This window comes from Triticum aestivum, chromosome 6B, assembly GCF_018294505.1.
Source record: "Triticum aestivum cultivar Chinese Spring chromosome 6B, IWGSC CS RefSeq v2.1, whole genome shotgun sequence".
Classification (NCBI taxonomy): domain Eukaryota; kingdom Viridiplantae; phylum Streptophyta; class Magnoliopsida; order Poales; family Poaceae; genus Triticum; species Triticum aestivum.
The window spans coordinates 107,284,514-107,298,806 of NC_057810.1; positions in this window are offsets into that span (position 1 = coordinate 107,284,514).

A 14,293-nucleotide genomic window follows, 5' to 3' on the forward strand; every position below is an offset into this window, starting at 1 on the left:
GGGCTACACCGGAAAACCCTTGGGTGGTTTGTACTTCTACTGTAGCACCTTCATCGGACATAGACATTTGTCCATCTTCTGTCAGCAAGTTCATGGCTAAGGCGAATGGAAAAAAGGGTGCAACAATCGATAAGGATGACGAGGTTATGTCCGGTAAGAGGAAGCACACCGTTCCCAAGAAATTTGAATCCCCCTTCGCACTTGACAAGCCCGTCAGGCGTACCAGCCGTGGTCACAGAGCCTCTGGTACTAGTACTGCTACTAGAGGTATCGTAACTAACATTCTTAATTTTTTTATTTACTACCAATGCATATGATCACCATTGTTGACGCTCATATTATTTCAAGCAGCTCTAATTTTGAACAATAATGTGCCGAAGGTTGTGTCAGATGAGTTGACGCTGGAAATAATTGATGCTGCTGTTTCATTTCTCAAGTTAGCTGCTAGCACTAAGAAGAACAAGAACAAAAAAATTTACTACAGTGAAGGCCGTGGCATAACTCTGACTTCCGAAAGGATTCTACCGGTACTAGGCCATAGATGGCTGTCGGACGATGTAAGTACTACTTGCATGTCCTATTTTTAAAATGCTCAAAAATCTATGTCTCAACTCTCAATATGTAATGCGCTGATATTCTATGCAGGTTATTGATGCTTATATGGGACATTTGGAGCTGCGTGTTGGTCATGATCATTACCTCTGTCCAGCGTGGAGGTCCAAATTCCTTGTAGATCGTGCTATCGCAAATGACGATCCATTGCCATCTAGCTGCAACATGGATAGTGCTCTGACCAAAGCTGGGGCAGTTAATAGAGTCACGAAAGAGTATACTGTGCGTGATAAGGTACGTAATGTTTGTGATTCATCACTACAGGATAGTTCATCAAGTATTTCTTTTGCTACGTAATGGTTTTTTGCACTGTAGACGTATATCGCGTTGAATATCGACAATAGCCACTGGATGACCGTGGTCATGCACATGATCAAGAAAGAATTCCAAGTTCTCGATTCGCTCTCTCCTCTGGACCTGACTGAGAGGACTGTTAAAGCATTGGTAATGTAACCAACATTTGTACCATTGCTCTTACATATTGTTTATGATTGTTCTTTAACACTATCCTCTTTATAGCGAATGGCTATAGCACACGATATGCGTCAGGCAAATCTTATTACACCAGGGAAATATCCGGACGTAAGTAAGTGGCCTATCAAGGAGTATGACATACCCCAGCAAGAGGATGGGTGAGTTAATAGGACATCATGCACAATCAAACAACAAAACACATTGTTGTATTTCCCACCGCTAATGTCTGCATATGTACCAGTAACTCTTGTGGCCTTTTTGTCACAGAATGTCTAGAACATTGGGACGGGGACAAAATCACCCGCAAATTTACACAGGTATGCTGTTATTTTCATTTGTAGACTAGCTACTATGGTGGTGTAGCAAATTCGGTTCATGTAACCTTTAGGTCATGTTTTGCAGGCCACCGTTGATGCAAGGAGAAGACGTTTCGTTGCAGAGTTGATTATGTCACCTTCAAACACGATGGAGTGTGTGAAGAACAAAATTCACGAAATCGCAAGCAAAAGGCGCGCCTGAAGAATCCATGCGGCATGCAAAATTGAAGTTTTAGTGGTTTGGATTTAGTCCGGTCGAAGGTTTCGACGGCATGATTATCTTAGGGGTTCTATCATTTTATGTAATAAACAGGGCACATGCATGTGTATGTGTCTGTCAGACAATTTGCTCGTACAAGACAATTCGGTCATAAAATTTGCTCGGAGAAGACAATTTGGTCATACCAATAAAGTTTTGGCTTCACTTATCAATTATTCTTGCTTAATATTTTTCTCCTTCTCCAATTTTTTATAATTGTATTTTTCATGGCTTCACTTATCAACTGTTCTTGCTTAATATTTTTCTCCTTCTCCAATTTTTTATAATATTCTATTTTTCTCTTCAAGTGCTCTCGTAAGTTTCATATTAAAAATTTCACAATCTTAACTTTTTTTAAACTCTACCAAGCTTAGCATTCTGCCTTAGCTATCTGCATGTCATCATCTTGCATAATCTCCCAGTAATTCCCCCTCATCACATTATTATGAAAAGTAGTCATGGTAGATAAGTAAATATATCAAGCCAAAATGTAATATTACACTCATCAAAATTAGTCATGTCAGCTCGTTGGCTCTATCGTGTGTTATCAGGCATCATGTTTTTCTAGTTTGTTCTACATACCCGTTGTTTTTTTATTATATGTATAATTAACTTTTTATGTACTCACCATAATGCCAGGCATGACCCATCTAACCGACCCATCTAACCACGTGAGGGGCCCCACAGGCGGGGCTATCTTCCCGGCAGCGCTACACCAGCCCATTTTGCTAGGTTCACATCGATCTTTCCCCTTTTCTCGTTTCCCTTTCCAAATCCCTAGCCCTCCCTCTCTATTTGCGCCTCCGAATCTCGACGGCGAAAGCATGACATCGAGCTGGGCATCGGGCGGCGGCGGCTGCGGCGAGAAGAGCGGTGGCGGCTGCGGCGAGAAGAGCGGTGGCGGCTGCGGCGAGAAGAGCGGCGGCGACCGCAAGTTAGGTCGAACCCTGGGTCCTGCAGGCAGGTGGGCCGGATTCAGTGGCACAGGAGGCAGCGGCGGCGGATCTAGTGGAACAGGGGACGGGGGTTTCGTGGGCGGCAGCGGGCCGGGAGAACCCACATCTAGGATTTCTTCAGTGCCACACTTTGGTGGCAAAAAGGTAAGTTCTTTACCGTTGTTCTTTACATCCCAGCATTATCGCCCATAATTCGTCACCTGTGGCCATGACAAGCTCCATCTATGTAGTCATCAGGAAACTCCTAGTTCCCGTGTCTGCATAGATGCAGACAATTTTGGTAGCACACTCGGGGGATGTGTGTTTGAGGTTAGTGTACTGAGCATGATCTTCAAACTAGTACTGCTATTGTGGTCAAGCTGCAAAAAAGTTCAGTGTTTAACGCTTGCAGCGACAAGTTTAGTTATAAAATGACTTGAATTGCTCATGATTTATTTAGGATGATATCACTTCTGAGTATGTTGAATGGGTTGATGGGGAGTGGGATAGCAAAGCAAAGTCAGTCATTAAGTATCTTGCCATGAAGAACAAGGAACTGGAGACTAAGATTACAGAATATGAAGCTGAAATTAAAAGGAATGAGAAAGAAAAGAGGGCAATGTTTAAGATGCACAAGGAGATATTTCTGTATAGGGATAGGATTTTAGGATTTGGAGGTCTTCTGTATCTTGGCCTGCTTGCCATTATGATTGCTGTCATAGTTAGCAAGTAGATTGTTCATAAAGTAATTGACATCATTGTAATTGACATGATGAAATGATGCTGAATTATTTGCTATTCAGTTTATGGACAAAGTGTAACAGAGATTGCAGCATAAATAACATGGGTCCATAATGATTGGTAGACAGTGCACTTTTGGCATGTTCTATATTTGGCAGACAATGCACTTTTGGCATGTCCTGTATTTCACAGACAATGCACTTTTGGCATGTTCTACATTTGGTATGTGATGCACATGGGCACATCACCTAGCAACACTACTGATTTATGTAGCAGACTAGTACATTGTCTTGTTGCAACATAGGAGCAACATCTAGCAGCTTCCATGCAACACTGAAGCAAAGCAACAATACATATTCAATATTCAGAAATTTAACTGAACTTGGCACTTAGGGTGAGCAGTAGATATTCAGTTCTTCAGCCACAAAGAACCCGATCAAACCGTACCGATTGCATTACTTATATGCTTACATATAAAAGCATACCTAACCAACATCAAACCCAAAATAATGTTAACTTATATGCTGAAACATATAACAGCATACCTAACTAAAGATAACCAGCAACTTCATCCTCCTTCAGCAACTGTGCCCATCTTCACTTCTTCAGAAACTTGAGGCGGCGTGAGTGGCGCACCACACACGGAGAAGCCTTCTTCTTGACCACCGCCGTCGCCACCTGATCCTGAGCCACCTCCTCTTCTTCCACCTTCACTATGTCAGGGTGCAGGGGAAGGAGCTCGACGTCGATGGGCATTGTTTTGCCACCCTCGACGGCAACCGGCGCTACCATCTGCACGGCGTCCTCCTCGCCCTCCTCAGGGTCATCAGGGATGAGAAGTACCTCATCCACGTCGTCCTCCATGACGTCAGAGCCCAACGGCAGGACTGGCTTCGGCACATGGCGGACCTGGTAGTCCGGGCTCACGGGCGCAGGGATAGCGAGCTCGACGTCGATGCGCTCCGCCATCGACGCGACGCGTGCTGGATCTGGCCGCAGCATCATGGTGGTGGAGTGGTACATCCACCACCTTGCACGCTGAACAGGGGAGTCGCTCAGCGTGGCCTCTCGCATTGCCCAGACGAGGAGGAGAGCCGGCGGGACGCCGCAGCCGTAGGGGAAGGCGCGTTCTTCTCGGCGTTGGTGAGGACTTTGAGGAGGCCACGCGCGTGGTTGACCAACATCTCCGTGCTGGGGAACCAGACGCACACCTCCGCCAACTGGGCGCGCCACCCCTCGTCATCGCCAGTGAGCTTCATCATCGCTCTCTGCCAGCCGAGGCTTTTCTCCATGGAGGCGGCTGCAGCAGTCGCCGGCGGGGGTTTTCTCGATCTACTGTAGGTGGGGATAAGGGGAGTTCGAACCGGCGCGCGAGGTAGGTGGGTGAATGTGTGGTGGGGAGTGGTAAGTTAGGTGATTTAATGACAGTTAGGACGTGGGGAGGGGAAATGTACAATATGCTTTCTAATTTATAGCTAATTTATTTAGGTCGGATTTTGTTGTTTATTTAGAGATGTAAAAATTTGACACTCCCACTAAACAAAGTGTCGATCGAGTTGCTACAACTAGATGATGCCCCGCGCGTTGCTGCGGGAACCGTGTTAAAACCAATCCATAAATTAGTGCTTAAAACCAATGAAATTAAATGTAAGAGTTTTACATGTTAAAAATTATAAAACTTAAAAGAAGTGTGTGTGGAAAAATGATGTATAAACGAGAAAAAAAAATCCCCACAAATAGAAGACATGATTGATGAAGTGGCGTTCTTTGAGTTGATAGGTTAATGCAAAAAATGCATGCATGCGTTGGGAAAATAAGACATGCATGACCAATGAGGTGGCATAATTTACATTAACGCAAAATGTAACTTATGAGCACATGCATGATTCCTTGATGCCACACAATTTTGATCGGAAGGCTGTAAATAATTGAGGTGATGACAAATCTAGTAGTGGGGGCTAGCTATTTAGGTATAGAAGATATGTATAGGATCCAAACACGATGTTAAACGTCAAACTAAAATTGATGCCATAATGTGAAAAGGATATACTGCCATGTTCACTCGATTTATCCGTAAAAAATTGAAGCAAGTGTTCTACACTTCTTCCTTCTCCACTGTTCTGCACATCATAGAAGACAAGATAAGTTAATGAATGATAATTTTCTCAATAATACAGAATGCATACAAACACTTACTTCTGATTTAGTTTGCATTTCTTGCTACGTTTAGTGTGTCCTAGCAATTTGCAAGCGCCGCATCGGATTTTCAACTCATCAAAAGAGAGTGGTCTACCATTTTTCGAGACAGGGCGGTTCTCATCTACCTTTGTTGCACCTTTGCTGGACACTTTCATAGGATCTTTAACTGCGACCATGTTGCCTTCACCATCGTCTACATATTCAACTGCACACTTACTGAAGTCATTTATATTGTTGCTCAAATTTTCCTGTAGCAGATCATACTCATGACTCTTAGCTATCACAGCCTTCAAACTATCATGTAACTGATCCCACAAAGCTGGGTGTTTGCATGCCGCATGCATAGCTTCTGAAGCTAACACACTGACCTGGCTATATTTCATTCTTTCCTCTGCCCCAGTCCAACCATATCCCAACAGATCGCTTGTGCGCCTCGCGGGCAGTCCCAACCTTGCTTGTTTCGTGAACCGAACAAGGACTAAACACTTTGGTATTTCAGATATGTTCAAGTACTTCAGTACTTGGAATATGTGTTTGCAAGGTAGACCCTTTCGAATCATTCTTCTGCAGCTGCACCGTATAGGTTCTGCGGAATTTACTGCTGTATACTCCACCCAAAAACGGCTATTCCGGTTATTCTTCAAGGCCACGATGTACTGCTGTGATCCGTCTCCCAGCTTAATTTCTACAATCTCCATGCCATCAATTTTTCTAAGATCATCTTGCAACATATAGAAGTTTGCTGGAGTGAAGACGTGAGAAGCAGCTATCTCAAGTTCCCTCGAGCTAGTAACTGGCACCGGTAAACTCTGTGAGGCCGTGCAGTCATCTCGTGCCTCATTTTCACGGATACGTACAACGGCGTTCTCATAATGCAAAATCATATCCACCAGGGTCATTTCACCGTCTAGGTGGAGGTGAGGGCATGTGTTTAGGCTTTCACTCCGCTGGTTGCTTTTCATGCCAAGCCAAAACCCCTCTGTCAGATAAGCCGCGGCCCACAGTCTCCTCTTCTTATACATCCGTCTAAACCATGTTACTGTTTTTTCCGACTGCCATCTTTTGGTAAACGCGTGCCATCTCTCCTCAAACGTGGCCGTGGACGTGCTGTAGTACAGAAGGGTTCGGAACTCCTTCAAGGACTTGGGACTGAGGTGAATCTTCATATTTTTTTCTATATGCCACATACATATACGGTGCCACACGTCTGGAAAGACTTCACGAATTGCCTTGATCATCGCAGCGTCGGCGTCTATGATTACACTCTTCGGCATCTTTTGACACATGGACCTTAAAAAAGTCTGCAGCAGCCACACGTATGTCTGTTCGGTCTCGTCCGAAACTATGGCACAACCAAAAACAGTGGTCTTCCAGTGATTGTTAAGACCAACAAAAGGTATGAATGGCATACCATAGCGGTTCATCTTGTACGTGATGTCAAATACAAGCACGTCGCCAAAGTCCTCATAGTCATGACGAGACTGGGAGTCACACCAGAACATCCTATTCAGGTGTCCTTCCTTATCTAGCATGTACTCGAAAAAGAAGCTAGGATCCCTCTGTTTCCTACTGGCCATGATGCCTATGGCTGTGGCAGCATCACCTTTTGAAAGCAGCTTCCTCTTCTCCCTGGCACAAAGGTTGTATATTTCACGCCTGGTAAGACCAACACCACCATACCATACATGTTTGCTGATGAGGCAATCCATCATGTCGTGAATTCTAATCCCAGCAGCTCCCATGGACATTATCTCATGCTTCTGAAACTCTTTGATTTTTCTGTGGGACCAAAGAAAAGGTACCTCGTCCGGTCCTGCCAACATATGGCTATGCTTGTCCTCAAAACTTGCAACATACCAAACCCCACGCTTTTTGTCAAGCTTGACAGTCAGGTGTGCTTCGCAAAAGCAGCGTGTCTCGGCTCTGAGCCGACGGCTATGCCCTTCCTGGTTAGCAACTTGCTGTCACGTTTCCCTTGTCTGGAACAAACAAACTTCCTATAACGCATAAGATGTGCCTCGGTTTTGGTATACCTGACCTTATTCTTCCTAATGCTGAAACCATTAGCTCTAGCATAGCTGTTGTATAAATCATACTCAGCATCATGAGTCATAAAAGTCATGTCCATTATTTGCATGAACATATCCCTCTTGTCATCTGCACTGCCTGTATCTTGGACATTCATTACCCCACCATCTTCTGTCACCTACACAATCAAAACATAGCCATGAAAACTGTTTTGTATGGTTTAACATTACTTACATCCATAGAACATTGATTACAGACATACCTCACTCATGATGACCGATGACTCGGACTCCCCAGAACCAGGTGCATCTAATGATTCATCGATAAGGCCTGGCTCCACGTCGGATTCACCGTAATAGTCGTACGCATTATGACATTCGGAAATGAATTGAAAAATACAACACAAATACATAATTACTTATCATATAATGTTCCAGAAGAAATTCAATTTGCATGCCAACAAAACGTTTCACTTACGTACCTGACTAATGTAATCTTCATTCGAGAGCTCCGAGTTGTTTTCCTGATCATCATCAAGCTCATCAATCTATAAATTTTCAACACAAAGATTTAATGTTGTCGGATGCCACCAAAAAAATACAACATGACAATGCCACGCACATTAAGATCGTCCCATTCGTTCCCATTCTCTGACCGATGTTCACGATCTGAATTTTCATCATCTGACCAATCTTATATCCAGTCTTTCATCAGTTCTCCAAACTCCATGTCTACCATGATATCAGTTAACTCCTCGTCCGCCATTTCCTACAACCAATAATATGTATCATCACATGTGCAAACATTATCAATGATGAAATATAAAACACATAGCACATGATCAAGGATGTTATGTAAACAACCACAACCGAGGCCGTTCAGATCTGCCAAAATTAGTAAGGAAGATGGCCACGACACCCGTCGAGATCACTTTCAATCGTGAGGAACTACACGATCTCAAAACCTAGCTAGATCTGTGATTACCTCTGCCGCCGGATACCTAGGTTAGCCGCCACATCAATTAACGATCCACATGGTGCGCACAGCCGATGGCAACCGACGCTACGTGAACCCAGATCATGAGGAGCAACACTACCGGAACAAGATCAACGAACGCATGCGCCGCCGGGTAGCTAGGTTACCCGCTCCGCTAGGTTAACCACTGCCACTGGCGCGGCGGCAGTTCGTTCGATGTTGCCGCGAGCGAGACTAGAGGGGGGACGCGGGATGCGGTACCTGTGCGCGATCGTTGGAGATTCACGACGTTGTCGCGCCCGCTGTCCGACGAGATCGCCGGCGACGAGATAGCCGCCGGCCGGTGGAGATCTACTACGTGACTTATGGAGCTGCATCAATGCTCGCGAGATTGATGGAGCTGCTCGCGTGAATGATTGGATTCGGCAGGTCTTACGTGGACGTGGGGTCGTGTGATGTTTTTTTTCGGACCAGGGTACTGTACGTATACGGTCTGGGTTATACAGGGGTAGACAAGGCTTGGATCTGGGCTGCGGCGGGCTAGGAAAAAAACAAATTCGCGGGGACAAAAATACCCCTCCGAAATTAGGTTAGGGGGGAGCACCGGAGCAGGCCTCGCAAACCACAGGTCGGGCGGCCCCGAGTCATCCCCGCTTGGGCAACTCGGGCGGCGCCATAAACCCAGCTGCCAGGGGCGCACACTTCCTCCTTCCCTCCCTCCGTCGCCATCGGGGGACGCCGCCGGTCTAAGCCCGGGGCCGACGGTGGTGCCGGAGGACATCGCCTCTTTCCCGTGACTTTGGCGTTATGCGGGGCCCTGAATCATGTGAAGGCGTGCCTGATCCGATCGGCACGGCGATGGCTATGGTGTGGCGGCGTCGGAGGCGGCGCGGGCTGCAGGCGCGGCGGCCAGCCCTGTTCGGGTGGTGGCGGCGCTGCACTTGGCGGCGGCGACGGCGCGCCATCTGCCTTTCGACAGCGGCGGCGTGGAGGGCCTGGTGATCGCGTCGGCACACCTCCGCTCGGATCTGTTCTGACCGGTGCAGCCGGTGGTGGTGGTCATCTCTTCCGTCAGAGGTGGCCGGCCTGCGGCTGGGTGGTCGGATCTCGAGATTTGTCATCTTGTCCCAGCTACGAGTTGGGGAGACATTGTTGCCAGTGAAAACCGAGCTGTTGGCGTGCGATGACGGCATTTTGCACTATTACCTTGATGAAGGCATCGTCGTGTAACTGTTATTGACCCACTCGTGCTGCTTCGGGGGAAACCCTAGGATCTGGTCTTCCAAATGGGACGATGACGGTACTAAGGTGCCGTTTCTCTCTTGGGAGCATTGTTTTGAGCAGCGTTGAAAGATAGAGGCAGGAGGTGGAGCGACTTCGTCTTGCACGGAGTTTCGATGGAGCTGTCAAGTCATGCCTGGCCGACAGGTGCTACGCTGAGTCATGCCTGGTTGGTAGGTGCTACGCATGATAGATATTTCAGAGTCTTCGCGCCTGGACGGATGAGTGTAGGGCGGTGGCGCCGTTGGGCGCCGTGGTGGCATCGACGGATGTCCGGACTGGCAAGAATGATGCAGATCTCTCTCCTGAAGATGAGTCAGTGGTCCAACGATGATGACGGCTTCTAAAACGTGTGCATGTGGTGTGCGCTTTAGGTAGGCTGCACCAGCTGTTGGTCCCGATATGTTACGTGAATGAATCGACGATGACACCGGTTTTAGTTACGAGGAGTGAGAGCACTCCACATTATAAAGTTTGTAGGTGTGAGGGATGGCTTCTGGTGGATTGATGTATATTTTTGTTAGACCTTTGTGGAATAATTAATAAAAATGGTCACGTACATCTATTGATGCAGAGGCCGGGGTTTAACTTTTTTTCTAAAAAATAGTGGTTGGGATAGGAATTGGAAGGTAACATGCAATTAAGGTGTACTTAGAGTATGTGTTGTGCAACAACAAGTGTTTAACTTGGCACGAAAATGAACCAATCAGCAGTTTGGCCAAAATTTGTACTCTAATGATCTATTTCTAATCCCTGTCTCCAAGCTCTAATGTGTGTGTTGCTTCCGTGTTTCGTATTTGTAGTCTCCTAGTTGGAATCTTTCCGGACACCTTTGAGGGTAAATAGCCTGTTCCAGATGTTTGGTGAAGAAAAAATTGGCCAAAAGAATTTAAGAACATCCAGTCGCTGGCTTTCAGTATGCCATAAACTCAAGTGGAGTAGGAGTGTTGAAGCCTCCTTCCCAGTTTAGTACTCAGAGTTGTGTGATAAAAATAAATAGGTGGATCTCACTTACTGTAAATGCAAGCATGAAAATCTATCGACTACTTTGGACTACATGGAATTTCATTCCATAATAGTTTGTTCAATCTTAACTGAACAAGGCCTCCGGGAGAGTGCATATCCTAGTGCTAACAAGCATAACATTTGCCATCTATTTCAGATTTATTAAACTAGATATAGACTGATAAACTTCCAAACCAACACTCGACATATATCTTGGTAAAAAAATGAACCCTTAAAACACGGTCTTTGTATTCTCGAGGAAAAAACACGGTCTCTTTCAACACAAAACCACTCAGATTATTATAAACTACTCCCTCCGTCCCATAATGTAAGACGTTTACATTATGGGACGGAGGGAGTAGTACTATAATCCAGTGGTCATCTTTTAACAATGAGAAAGCTAACAAACCCGCAGAAGTGATGTAAAATGTGGTCATGAAAAATGATGATTCTGTAAAATGCAGTTTCAGAGCATGAAAGTGAATCGTTGTACTACTAAGGAGATGGATTAGGGAAGCAAGCCGTTGTTGCTGGAGGTCAATTGCAGGAAAGGAGTTACGGAGGGATGGCGAAGATAGGTAGCGGGCGGCACTCAAGATTAAAACGTGGCAGGAGGGGATGAAGTAGATGGGTAGTGGGTGGCGGTGGTCGGTGAAGATGCAAAAGGGGCAGGCGGAGATGAGTACGGGACATAACAGGATGGAGAACCGTCTACAGTTGGTCGAGTGGTGTACGAGAGGGCCCTGAAGGAGTGGGGCAGGAGGCTAGCGGCGTGGTGTAGGAGGGGGCCGCCGAGGAGCAGGGAGGGAGGCGGAGCCGAACAGGAGGGGTGACTGAGATGAGCAAAAGGGCGGATGTGGAAAGCTGAGTTGGGGAGAGGTGACCGTGAAGACGCTGAGCAGGAGGACACTATGAAATAATGGACACTCTTCCATGCCATGCGAATCAATTTTTTGGTGAATCGAATAATTCCGTGAAACATTTGTGAGGAAAAGATATATGAGAATTGAATTGCTTTAGAAGTAGGTTGGTATGGTGTGATCCAAATAAATAGGTAGAGTTGTAGCTCCATGAGGTACTTCAGGTTATTATAACTCATACACATACCGACATATTGACATTTATGTACAATCCACCTCATGTTGGGTTTTTATGTGCAATAACCTGATTCGGTTTTATTTTACTTTTGAAAATTGAGAATCGGAAGTGTTTGGAAAGGTGACATATGATTGGCTGGTCCAATTGGTGGGTTCAGTTCGTGCATGTGTGTTTCGATAGTTTCGGGGTATGACCATCCTATTCGCTTGTCCCATGTGTGTGCCTCTTTCGATGGGATTGGTGGACCAAACTGAGTACGTGTGTGTGTCTTATTGCTAACATTATCCCAATTTGTGTATCATGGCTGCTCAATTGCCTATTGTTGATGCTCAGTTGCCTATGGTTGATGTTCAATTGCTTATAAATGATATAAATTGGCTATAATTGATGCCTAGTTGCCTGCTAATGGTAATTAGCTGCCTACCATTGCTTCTCAGTTGCCTAAATTTACGAAAATTGTTGCCTAGAATATTATGAAGTTGTTTATCATTGTTTTTCTAAGCCTACAAACACACTGAAGTGGCCAAGACTCACCATCATGTTGCCGACCATAACTAGCAATAAGACACAAGAGCATCATCGGTAGACAACATCATAGTATTATAGGCAATTTAGAAACAACGACATACAAGCATGAAAAAATAAGCAACTTAGAAGTACCGGTGAGGAAGTTAGGAGAATTTTAGATAAAATTAACTAGGACACAAAATGTAGTGAAGTTGCATGCTTCTAGCACTAAAGTTGCTTCTTGTCGAAGGAAAGTTGTTTATGAAGGTGATGTGATATTATCTACCTCTATTTTGAAGTTATTTTGTATTATTAGTTAGTTGTTTATTGTTGCTAATTAGTTATTTTTAGGAGTGAAGTTGCTTCTGTTTAGCACTAAAGTTGCCTCATCTAGCATCAAAGTTGCTTTTGAAAAAAAGTCAAAGAAACATATCCATGCGGGGTTTAGTTTTGAAGAGTTCATCGCGACTGGGCTACCCAACTCATGTGTGTTTGCCATCATTATGTCTATTGATTTTAATGATTTCCATAGGCAACTCGACGGAAAATTAAGAACTTGGATAGGTTTGTGGCAATTGTCTGATCCGCCCACCTATGAAACTTCTCATTACCCCCTATGCAACTTCTCATCTAACACCTGTGACCTGGCTAGCCAACAAACCCGTGCTCAGTAGTGTTAGCAACTTAGTGGCCTGGTGTTGCTGCTGCTCCGGCCGTGGAGAGTTCCACGGTAGCTTGGCAAGTCGGCTGCGGCGGCGGCTGGCATGTTTCGGCGTCGGTTCGTCCGTAGGCAGTGTGCGGCGGCCTTCGATTCCTCTTCCCGTCGCCTGCACTCCACTTCCGTCGATGGACGGGGCTTCTCCCAGCCGTGGTCCATCGCCCGTCTCTCGCCCGGCAGCAGGACCGCGCTTGTCTCGCGCCCGGCAGCAGGACCGCTCCCGTCTCGCGCCCGGCAGCAGGACCGCGCCCGTCTCGCGCCCTGCAGCAGGACCGCGGCCGTCTCGTGCTCGGCAGCAGGACCGCGCTAGTCTCGCACCCGGCAGTAGGACGGGCCAATGGCGGATGGTTGGGGGCAGCTCAGGGGTGCGAAAGGTGGGGCCTTTCCACCCGTCTCTATAGGTGGTGTGGCGCTGGGTAACTGGTGAGGTGGCGTCGAGGTCTTGGATGCCGGGGCGGCGGCCCTGGTGGTGGTGTCATGGTGCTCTTGGGCAAAGCCCGTGCCTGGGTGCTGCCCTGTGACCATGGTCGTGTGGGCGGCATGGTCACCGGGGTGTGGCGTCCGGTGGCGGTGAGTATTAGCCGGGGTGAAAACCTGTTCTATCTTCGGACGGACCGGCGGTGGCGAAGCTCGTTCCCTTCCTGAAGGCGTCGCCGCGGCCATCATTGCCTATCGTGTTGCTCCTGGGGAAACTCCGACTCTCGGGTCGGGCGGTGGCGACGCTCCGGTGTCGTATCCTTCCTGAAGGCACCGCCTTGGAGCCCATGGTTCGTCATATGCGGCTTCATCTCTTCGCGGTGGCGTGTTCACGGTCGAGGACCCGGCTGCTCTTGTAGTGCTTGGGGTGGTGTTGCTGCGCTTAGCGCTTATGTATCTTGCCTCGGGTGTGTGCGTGTGTTGTGGTGGCGTGCGTTTGTACCGGGTTGTTGTTGGTCGATGCTTTATATATAAAGCGGGGCAAAAGCCTTTTTCGGTATGTATGAAACTAAGTTGTATACAAATAAGGATGATGTTAACCTACTAGCTAGTCATTGTAGCCACCTTAGGATACTGTTAGCCTACCTTGAAAACTAAGTTGCCTACAATACTACGAATTTCGAAAGCGAAGCTAGATATGATAGACTACTTGCTAGTTATTATGGTA